Source organism: Symphalangus syndactylus, chromosome 8 (genome assembly GCF_028878055.3).
Source record: "Symphalangus syndactylus isolate Jambi chromosome 8, NHGRI_mSymSyn1-v2.1_pri, whole genome shotgun sequence".
Lineage (NCBI taxonomy): Eukaryota > Metazoa > Chordata > Mammalia > Primates > Hylobatidae > Symphalangus > Symphalangus syndactylus.
This window is the reverse complement of record NC_072430.2, coordinates 107745197-107755370: the sequence shown is the minus strand read 5'-3', so window position 1 is coordinate 107755370 and position 10174 is coordinate 107745197. Positions and strand designations below refer to the sequence as shown.

The window sequence follows — 10174 nt, the reverse complement described above, 5'->3', positions numbered from 1 at the left end:
ATAGCAATGGGGTAGGCTGGGTGCTGTGTCTCACGCCTGTAATCCCAGCACTTTGGGAGGCAGAGACGGGTGGATCACTTCAGGTCAGGATTCGAGACCAGCCTAACCAACATGGTAAAACCTTGTCTCCACTGAAGATACAAAAAAAAAAAAAAAAAAGAAAAAGAAAAGAAAGAAAGAAAATTAGCTGGGTGTGGTAGCGCACGCTTGTAATCCCAGCTTCTCAGGAGGCTGAGGCAGGAGAATTGCTTGAACCTGGGAAGTGGAGGTTGTGGTGAGCCGAGATTGTACCACCACACTCCAATCTGGGTGACAGAGGAAGACTCCATCTCAAAAAAAAGAATGGGGTAGCTAGCTGGGTGCGGTAGCTCAGGCCTGTAACCCTAACACTTTGGGAGACAGACTGGAGAGGATCACTTGAGTCCAGAAGTTTGAGACCAGCCTGGGCAATAGAGTGAGACCCCAGTCTCTACAAAAAATAAAAAAATTAGGCAAGCTTGGTGGCATGTGCCTGTTGTCTCTGTTACAGGGGAGGCTGAAGCAGGAGGATCACTTGAACCCAGGGAGTTGAGGCGCTGCACTGAGCCATGATCCCACCTCTGGGCGGCAGAGAAAGACCCTATCTCAAAAAAAGAAAAAAAAAAAGAGAGGCCCGTGGATCTCATCAAAGATGACAGCACCATCTGTGTCCGGCATTACCAGAAAAGTCTTCATGTGGACAGTCTCAGGGGCACCACGTAGAGAATTTTGGTCTCAATCCAGAAAAAAGAAAGAACCAGTGGTTGCTGAGACAGTAGAAGAGGTGAAAAAGGAATCTATCCTCAGTGTGTCTACCCTCATGAAGCCGAGCATACATACCGCCTGAAGATCTCCAGAGTCGTTTGGAATCTTATGTTAAAGAAGTTTTTGGTTCATCTGTTCCTAGTAATTGGCAAGACATCTCCCCGGAAGATGGTCATCTACAGTTCAATCTCTTGGCACATTTAGCTGGGTCATGTAGTCCCTAACTCCAGACTCCACCAGATGTGCAGGGTTAGAGATGTTCTTGATTTTCTTTAATGTCCCTATTCAAGATAGATCTAAATTTGATGAATTCACTGCCAGTAATCTGCTCCCCAATTTGAAAATCACTTGGAGTTACTAAGCAATTTGGAAGAGAAACACACTGAAATCATTTTTTTTTCCCTGAGCAAGGGGGCTACTTATTAGACCTTTTGATACTGCACCAGGTGAAATACTACCAGAACTGTTCTCTAAACCCACTTTTTCTATGGAGGAATGTATCATCTCTTTTTTTTCTCATATTATGAATGGACAAATAACAGGGCTTTCTATTTTCATATTTGCTGGAACCTTTTTTTATTTTTTTTTTGAGACAGAGTCTTGCTCTGTCGCCCAGGCTGGAGTGCAGTGGCGCGATCTCGGCTCACTGCAACCTTTGACCCCTGGGTTCACGCCATTCTCCCGCCTCAGCCTCCTGAGTAGCTGGGACTACAGGTGCCCGCCACCACACCCAGCTAATTTTATTTTTGTATTTTTAGTAGAGACGGGGTTTCACCATGTTAGCCAGGATGGTCTCGCTCTCCTGACCTCATGATCCGCCTGCCTTGGCCTCCCAAAGTGCTGGGATTACAGGCGTGAGCCATTGCACTCAGCCTGCTGAAACCATTTTTTAAATGAAATTAGGTCATTAATAATTTATGAAAAGTTTTGAGAGGACACTGTCATTAACTTGGGTTTAAGACAGGAGGACATTGCAAGCTCACACCCTTCATAGGCATAAAGTAGTAGTTGCAAGAAAATATTTTTATCCTGTTAGGACTCATATCTAAGATAGAGTTATTATACATTGCACATATACAAATAAGCTTGTATAGATAGATACCTATAAAGGAAACATAAAAGTATGTTGTATATTATTGACCGTCCTAGATTAATTTCTTTTGGAATTAAAGTAGATTTGTTAAAGTGAAAAAAAAGAAAGAAAGAAAAGAAAAGAAAAAAGAATAGGATAGAAAATGTATCTTCCAAAATATTTATATTAAAATTTGTATTTATTTATTTTTTTAGAGACAGGGTCTTGCTCTGTCTCCCAGGCTAGAGTGTAGTGGTGCCATTTTAGCTCACTGCAGCCTCAAGCTCCTGGGTGATCCACCCACCTCATTCTCCTGCCCTAGCCTCCCAAGTAGCTGGGTCTACAGGCATGAGCCACTGCGTCTAGCCTATTCATATTTTTGTTTTAAATTATGTTGAAGATTTTCTTAAACTTCAAGCTTCAAAATGTATTAACTGAGTTTTTATTACTGAAAAGTATACTCACCTTCATTTAATAATATGAATTACAGAGTTTGAAATGTAATAGTTTTTCTGATTATGCATTAATACCATTGGAACCTGTATGCTAAATATTAACTGACCTATGAAATGTATAATTTTCAAAACTTGCTAATTTTTAAAAAAACAATTTGTTTCTTGTCCATTGCAATAATATTGCAAACAAAGAGATTATACTTTTACAAAATTGCTAACTGAATACTATGATGCTTGGTAATAATGTCTCATTTATGTAGTACAAGGTTGATAAGAATAAGGGTATTCTTGGCCACCAATTGCTATTTTCATGAAATAGAATGTAGAAGAGGTTAACAGCAAACAAAAACTGATTCATGATTTTATCAAAGTTATTTCATGTATCCTCTTGGAAAAGGAGTAGAACAGAATAATCTCGATATTTTAAAATGGCAGGGGACACTGAATTTAACTACAATTAAAATATTTCAGTAGGATTTCTTCCTTCCTCCTCCACAGGAATTAACAATATATATTTCTCAGAGATTTCTGTTAACTACTTCTATTATCTAAATGTCTACCCATATGACTAAGTGAATGATTCATATCACTGAAATATTTCATAGGGTTTTATAATGATATTTCAGGGGAAAGCATCATTTTAACTTCCAGCAGAAAATTTTCTGGCAATTATGGTTAATATACAGAAAAGTAAGAGTTTCATGAGTGAAATGGCTTAAGAAAAGAGATTTTTAGTGTATTAGAATTCTTTTGTCAGGGTGTGGTGGCTCACACCTGTAATCCCAGCACTTTGGGAGGCCAAGGCAGGGGGATAGCTTGAATCCAGGAGTTCCAGACCACTCTGGACAACATGGTGAAACACCATCTCTACAAAAAATACAAAAACTAGCCAGGCATGGTGGCTTGAGCCTGTAGTCCCAGCTACTCAGGAGGCTGAGGTGGGAGGATCACTTGAGCCCTGGAGGTTGAGGCTGCAGTGAGCAATAATCATGCCACTGCACTCCAGCCTAGGCGACAGAGTGAGAGACCATGTTTAAAAAAAAAAAAAAAATATATATATATATATATATATACTTTTGCAACTTTAATAAATGTGTATTATGAATTTTTTTCTTTTTTTACAAAAAGATTGGCATCTATTCATTGCCTACTTTGTAAAGAATTGTAAGAAATTCTTGAGAGATTTAAACCACTTAAAAGAAAAATCGTGAATGAGACATTTATGGATATTTGCAAGAACAACTAGCATACACCCAAGAAGGATAGCCCTCAAAAACCACCGAGTCACAAGTACCATGCCCTCTAAAGTCAGACATGTTCAGGGGACAATTATACTCCAACCAATATAGTTGCTCAGAATTCCATTGCTCAGAGGGACACTGTGCTTGGGGTTTAATGCTTTGGGGGCATTGTCTTTAAATTTTTTTTTTTTGGACAGAGTCTTGCTCTGACACCCAGGCTGGAGTGCAGTGGCTGATCTCAGCTCACTGCAAGCTCCGCCTCCCAGGTTCAAGCAATTCTCCTGCCTCAGCCTCCCAAGTAGCTGGGATTATAGGCATGCACCACCACGCCCAGTTAATTTTTGTATTTTTAGTAGAAACGGGGTTTCACCATGTTGGCCAGGCTGGTCTCGAACTCCTGACCTCATGATCCGCTCACCTCAGCCTCCCAAAGTGCTGGGATAACAGGCATGAGCCACCACGCCCGGCTGGCTTTAAATTCTTAATAATTTCATTTTTGAATTTGTGTTTTGTAAGTGAAGTCCAATGGGACCATGGAGCATGCACCAGGGACTTAGAGCCCACCTCCATGCATCCCCCTACAGGTTCTCAGTGACTAGCTGCCTGCTCCTTGGTGCCCCGATCCCCACCCAGCCTTCCTCTCCCCAACTCTGCTCACTACTACCACCACTATTGCCTTCTGCCCTGAGCAGTAATTGGATTACATTGGCAGGAGAGTGGAGGGGAGGCTCACTTTTCCCTGCGGTCACCCTCAGCCTCCAGTGGGGATCTGGATGCAGGTTGGAGGGGGCCCACAAGCAGTCTGTTTTGGAGTATTTTCAGGAAAGGCAAGGAAACATATGCTTTGGGCTGGCAGCACCACAGCATGTTCACCAGGTGACTGTCAGGGCTCTCTAGACCACCCCAGTCAGTAAAGTGTCCTAGTGCAGGAGATTTCAGTTCCTTGGGGTCGCATACACCAAAGGTTGAAAAGGCAGGGCCATGAGAAGAGGAGATTTCCTCCTCGACTAGGCCTCACAAATTATATAGCCAGTAGTGATTGTGCCTCTTACAATAAAAATGAACTCGAAAACCTTTATAAACATCATAACACGGACTGTGGGACATCTTCCAAGTGTTTTGTTTGAAGGCTGGGCATGGAAATTGTGTAAAAGGAAGTGAAGAGGTATACCCGGAGCGTTTGCTGGATTGGGGCTCAGGCCAGAAGCTGCTTCTGGATTATCTCTGTGCACATGCGTGCCATTGCAGAAAAGGGTCTTGTGGTTCTGAGACATCCTATGATGTCAGCTACTGATTAGATTGAGAAGAGCCCAAGGAAGCTGGATCAGTTTTAGGGCTAACCGAGAGAGTTGGTCCAGAATGTACCAAACTTCCTAAGATCACCCTGTAAATCTTCTAGATATGAAAAAAGAGAAACAGAACAGATTCACAGTTCTACTTCAATCCCAAATTTCATCTTGGGTTTGAAACCAGAAAAATCTCTGATCACAGAGAGAACAAGATGACATTTACCTTTGTGGCATCACTGTGCTATAGAACTGCCCTATTGCTTGATTTGCATTTTCTAATATTATATAATTTTTATAGGGCACCATCCAGATAGAAATATACCACAGAGCTCAATTCTTGTAATTAGACCCTGTATTGGAAAATATAAAAACCTCAAAGAGACAGAGATAAAATTTATACACACATTAAGAAAGGTTGTCATGGCAACTTTGCTTGAAGATATGTATTTTTAAATCTAAGTAAATTTGGCATTCAGAACATTTGTATCTCCCTCAAAGGTTCTGTATCAAGAATATTTTTAAAAATTGTTTTCAAATTTCTTCTGAATCTACACTTCCTTGAAAGCTTAAAAAATCCTATGAATATAATAGCATCATAGACTTAAGCACATATTTGCAGAAGGCCCTATATGAGAAAAATCCAAAGTGAAAGGGTAAAAACATTACTTTTCTACCCCCAGAATCCCTAGGCTTCTCCCTTTAAAACGTTAAATTGTGAGCAGGCTATGCCCATATAATCTCTACAAGGTCCTTTCATGCTCTAAAAATCAATTAGCTGTTAGATGATGACCTTGCAATATATGCAACAAATTATGGAAACTGAACACACTTAGTGCTGCAGTGTAATTAAGCAACAATTAATACAGACCACTACAATAAATACTGCCCTGTAACTTAGCCAAACCAATTCTTAGCTTTGTTTCTTCTTGCTTTGAAAGTTCTCCAGTATTCCTAATCAGCATCAATGTTGAAAGCATTCCTTGATAAGATACCTAGTTTAATCATCTTGCTCATACATTGAAAATAAAGTGATGAGGCCAGCCGTGGTGGCTCATGCCTGTAATCCCAGAACTTTGGGAGGCCAAGGTGGGTGGATCACAAGGTCAAGAGATGGAGACCATCCTGGCCAACATGGTGAAACCCGATCTCTACAAAAATACAAAAATTAGCTGGGGGTGGTGGCACTCACCTGTAGTCCCAGCTACTCAGGAGGCTGAGGCAGGAGAATTGCTTGAACCCAGAAGGTGGAGCTTGCAGTGAACCGAGATTGCGCCACTGCACTCCAGCCTGGCGACAGAGTGAGACTCCGTCTCAAAAAAAAAAAAAAAAGAAAAGAAAAGAAAAGTGATGGGTCCATGCCTGTAATCCTAGCACTTTGGGAGACCAAGGTGTAAGGATCACTTGAGTCCAGGAGTTTGAGACCAGCCCTGGCAACAGAGTGAGACCCCATCTCTACAAAAAAATCAAAAAGTTAGCCAAGTGTGGAGATGCATACCTGTAGTCTGAACTACACAGGAAGCTGAGGTAGGAGGATTGTTTGAGCCTGGGAGGCAGAGGGTGCAGTGAACTGAGATGGCACCACTGCACTCCAACCTGGGCAACAGACTGAGACCCTGTCACAGAAAGAAGAGAAGGAAGGAAGGAAAGAAGGAGGGGAGGGAGGGAGGGAGAGAAAAGAAAGACTGGGAAAAAAGGAAAGAAAGGAGAAAGAAAATACAGTGATGGTTTCACTCCCAGCAGTTCCTTGTGCTTCTTCTCCAATTATAGCCTATGACAGAAGCCTGTTGTGACCTTTGTCATGTAGTTATCTCCAAGTTTCTTCCTATGTTCCTCTCAGCCACTAACCTAAAATGTCCTTGAGCTATGTATTAGTTCATTTTCACACTGCTTATAAAGAGATACCCAAGACTGTGCAATTTACAAAAGAAAGAGGTTTAATGGACTTACAGTTCCATGTGGCTGGGGACGCCTCACAATCATGGCAGAAGGTGAAAGGCACGTCTCACATGGTGGCAGACAAGAGCAGAGAGCTTGTTCAGGGAAACTCCCATTTTTTAAAACCCATCAGATCTCATGAGACTTATTCACTATCACAAGAACAGAATGGGAAAGACCTACTCACATGATTCAATTAACTCCCACCACCCAGTCCCTCCCACAACACGTGGGAATTCAAGATGAGATTTGGGTGGGGAAACAGCCAAGCCATATCATTCCACCACTGGCCCCTCCCAAATCTTATGTCCTCATATTTCACAACCAATTATGCCTTCCCAACAGTCCTGCCAAAGTCTTAACTCGTTTCAGCATTAACTCAAAAGTCCACAGTCCAAAGTCTCAACCGAGACAAGGCAAGTACCTCTGCTTATGAGCCTGTAAAATCAAAAGCAAGTTAGTGTCTTCCTAGATACAATGGGGGTACAGGCATTGAGTAAATACAGCCATTCCAAGTGGGAGAAATTGGACAAAACAAAGGGGCTACAGGCCAGATGCAAGTCTGAGATCCACTGGGGCAATCAAATCTTAAAGCTCCAAAATTATCTTCTTTAACTCCATGTCTCACATCCGAGTCATGCTGATGCAGAAAGTGGGTTCCCATGGCCTTGGGCAACTCTGTCCCTGTGGCTTTGTAGGGTACAGCCTCCCTCTCAGCAGTTTTCATGGTCTGGCATTGAGTGTCTGTGGCTTTTCCAGGTGCACAGTGCAAGCTGTTGGTGGATCTACCATGCTGGGGTCTCGAGTATGATGGCCCTCTTCTCATAGCTCCACTAAGCAGTGCCCCAATGAGGACTCTGTGTGGGGGCTCTGACCCCACATTTCCCTTCTGCACTGTCCTAGCAGAGGTTCTCCACAAGCGTCCTGCCCCTGCAGCAACCTTCTTCCTGGACATCCAGGCATTTCCATACATCCTCTGAAATCTAGGCGGAGGTTCTCAAACTCTAATTCTTGACTTGTATGCACTTGCAGGCTCAACACCATGTGGAAGCTGCCAAGACTTGGGGCTTGGACCCTCTGAAGCCATGGTCTGAGCTCTATGTTGGTCCCTTTCACCCATGGCTGGAGTGGCTGGAACACAGGACACCAAGTCCCTAGGCTGTACACAGCACAGGGACCCTGGGCCCAGTCCACAAAACCACTTTTTCCTCCTAGGCTTCTGGGCCTGTGATGGGAAGGCCTGCTATGAAGACCTCTGACATGCCCTGGAGACATTTTCCTCACTGTCTTGGGGATTAACATTTGGCTCCTTATTACTTATGCAAATTTCTGCAGCCAGCTTGAATTTCTCTTCAGAAAATGGGATTTTCTTTTCTATTGCATTGTCAGGGGCAAATTTTCCAAAGCTCTGCTTCCCTTATAAAACTGAATGCCTTTAACAGCACCCAAGTCAACACTTAAATGCTTTGCTGCTTTGAAACTTCTTCCACCAGATACCCTAAATCATCTCTCAAGTTCAAAGATCCACAAATCTCTAGGGCAGGGGCAAACACCACCAGTCTCCTTGCTAAGACATAGCAAGAGTCACCTTTGCTCCAGTTCCCAACAAGTTCCTCATCTCCATCTGAGACCACCTCAGCCTGGATTTCATTGTCCATATCATCATCAGCATTTTGGTCAAAGCCATTTAACAAGTATCTAGGGAGTTCCAAACTTTCCCACATTTTCCTGTCTTCTTCTGAGCCCTCCAAACTGTTTCAACCTCTGCCTGTTACCCAGTTCCAAAGTTGCTTCCACATTTTTGGCTATCTTTTCAGCAGTGCCCCACTCTACTGGTACCAATTTACTGTATCAGTTTGTTTTCACACTGCTGATAAAGACATACCTGAGACTGGGCAATTTACAAAATAAAGAGGTTCATTGGACTTACAATTCCATGTGGCTGGGGAGGACTTACAATTAGAGTGGAAGGCAAGGAGGAGTAAGTTACATTTTACGTGGTTGGAAGCAGGCAAAGAGAGAGCTTGTGCAGGGAAACTCCCCGTTTAAAAACCATCAGATCCCATGAGACCCATTCACTATCAGGAGAACAGCACAGGAAAGACCCGCCCCCATGATTCAATCATCTCCCACTGGGTCCCTCCCACAACACGTGGGAATTATGAGAGCTACAAGATGAGATTTGGAGGGTGACAGAGCCAAACCATATCAAGCTGCTTCCCAACTCAGTACCCGGAGAGCTCTGGGTGCTAGAAGATTCAAGGTGGTAAAGCTCTAGGACATGAGACTGTGGGGTTCTCCCTCCTGGGGTGAAACACAGGAAGACAGAGAACACAGTAATAATGCCATGTATGTTTTGTTTACTGCTGTATCCCCAGTGTGTAGCATAAGATCTGGCACACATGCTCAATAAGCAACTGTTGTATGACAAATGGGTCCCATATCTTTGGGTGGGAATGGAAAAATCAGGACAGGGATAGGAGTCAGTGGAGCTAGAGGACACACTGGGGAGAATATGGTATTCAGGTGGTTCACTTTTAAGGCTATGGTCATTCTTAGACTAGAGAATCTCTGGACCATATATAGTTTAAGGAATTTGTCTCTAGATCATGTTGGGCAAAACGAGTTGTTTTATAAGAGACTACTTCTATGAAATCTGGATTTTACAGGAACTGGTTTCATAGATGTTGTTGGAAAAAAGAGTACCTTCATCAAATACATTTGGAACATTCAGAGTTTAACCAAGTTAAAGTAGGTTTCTTTTTTTTTAAGATGGAGTCTCGCATTTTCACCCATGCTGGAGTGCAGTGGCACAATCTCAGCTCACTGCAAGCTCCGCCTCCCGGGTTCACACCATTCTCCTGCCTCAGCCTCCCAAGTAGCTGGGACTACAGGCGCCCACCACCACGCCTGGCTAATTTTTTGTATTTTTAGTAGAGACGGGGTTTCACCGTGTTAGCCAGGATCGTCTCAATCTCTTGACCTCGTGATCCACCTGCCTCAGCCTCCCAAAGTACTGGATTACAGGCGTGAGCCATCATGCCTGGCCTAAAGTAGGTTCCTTTACAGTAGGACTTTTTGGCTCTTCCAATATTAATATATATATTATAAATATCTGAGAAAGAATATAGTATGGAGAATCTGAGAATGAATATCAAGGAAACTTCTCAGAGTATCTTACAGGATGGTGTTTCATGAGACATTGTAGGAAATAATGCTCTCACTAACCTTGTAAAAAGCCCTTATCTTTAAACATTTCTTGGTTCAGTGATCATCTAGTGATAAGATATAGAAGGAACAGGATGGGGTTGGGCGCAGTGGCTCACGCCTGTAATCCCAGCACTTTGGAGGCTGAGGAGGGCAGATCACCTGAGGTTGGGAGTTTGAGACCAGCCTGGC

The 10174-nt window shown here is 43.0% G+C and overlaps 1 pseudogene; it reads left to right on the top strand.

The window, feature by feature from the left end:
• The first annotated feature begins 670 nt into the window (after nt 1-670).
• On the top strand, nt 671-1144 carry LOC129488313 (large ribosomal subunit protein mL50-like; annotated as a pseudogene).
• Nucleotides 1145-10174: the final 9030 nt, after the last annotated feature.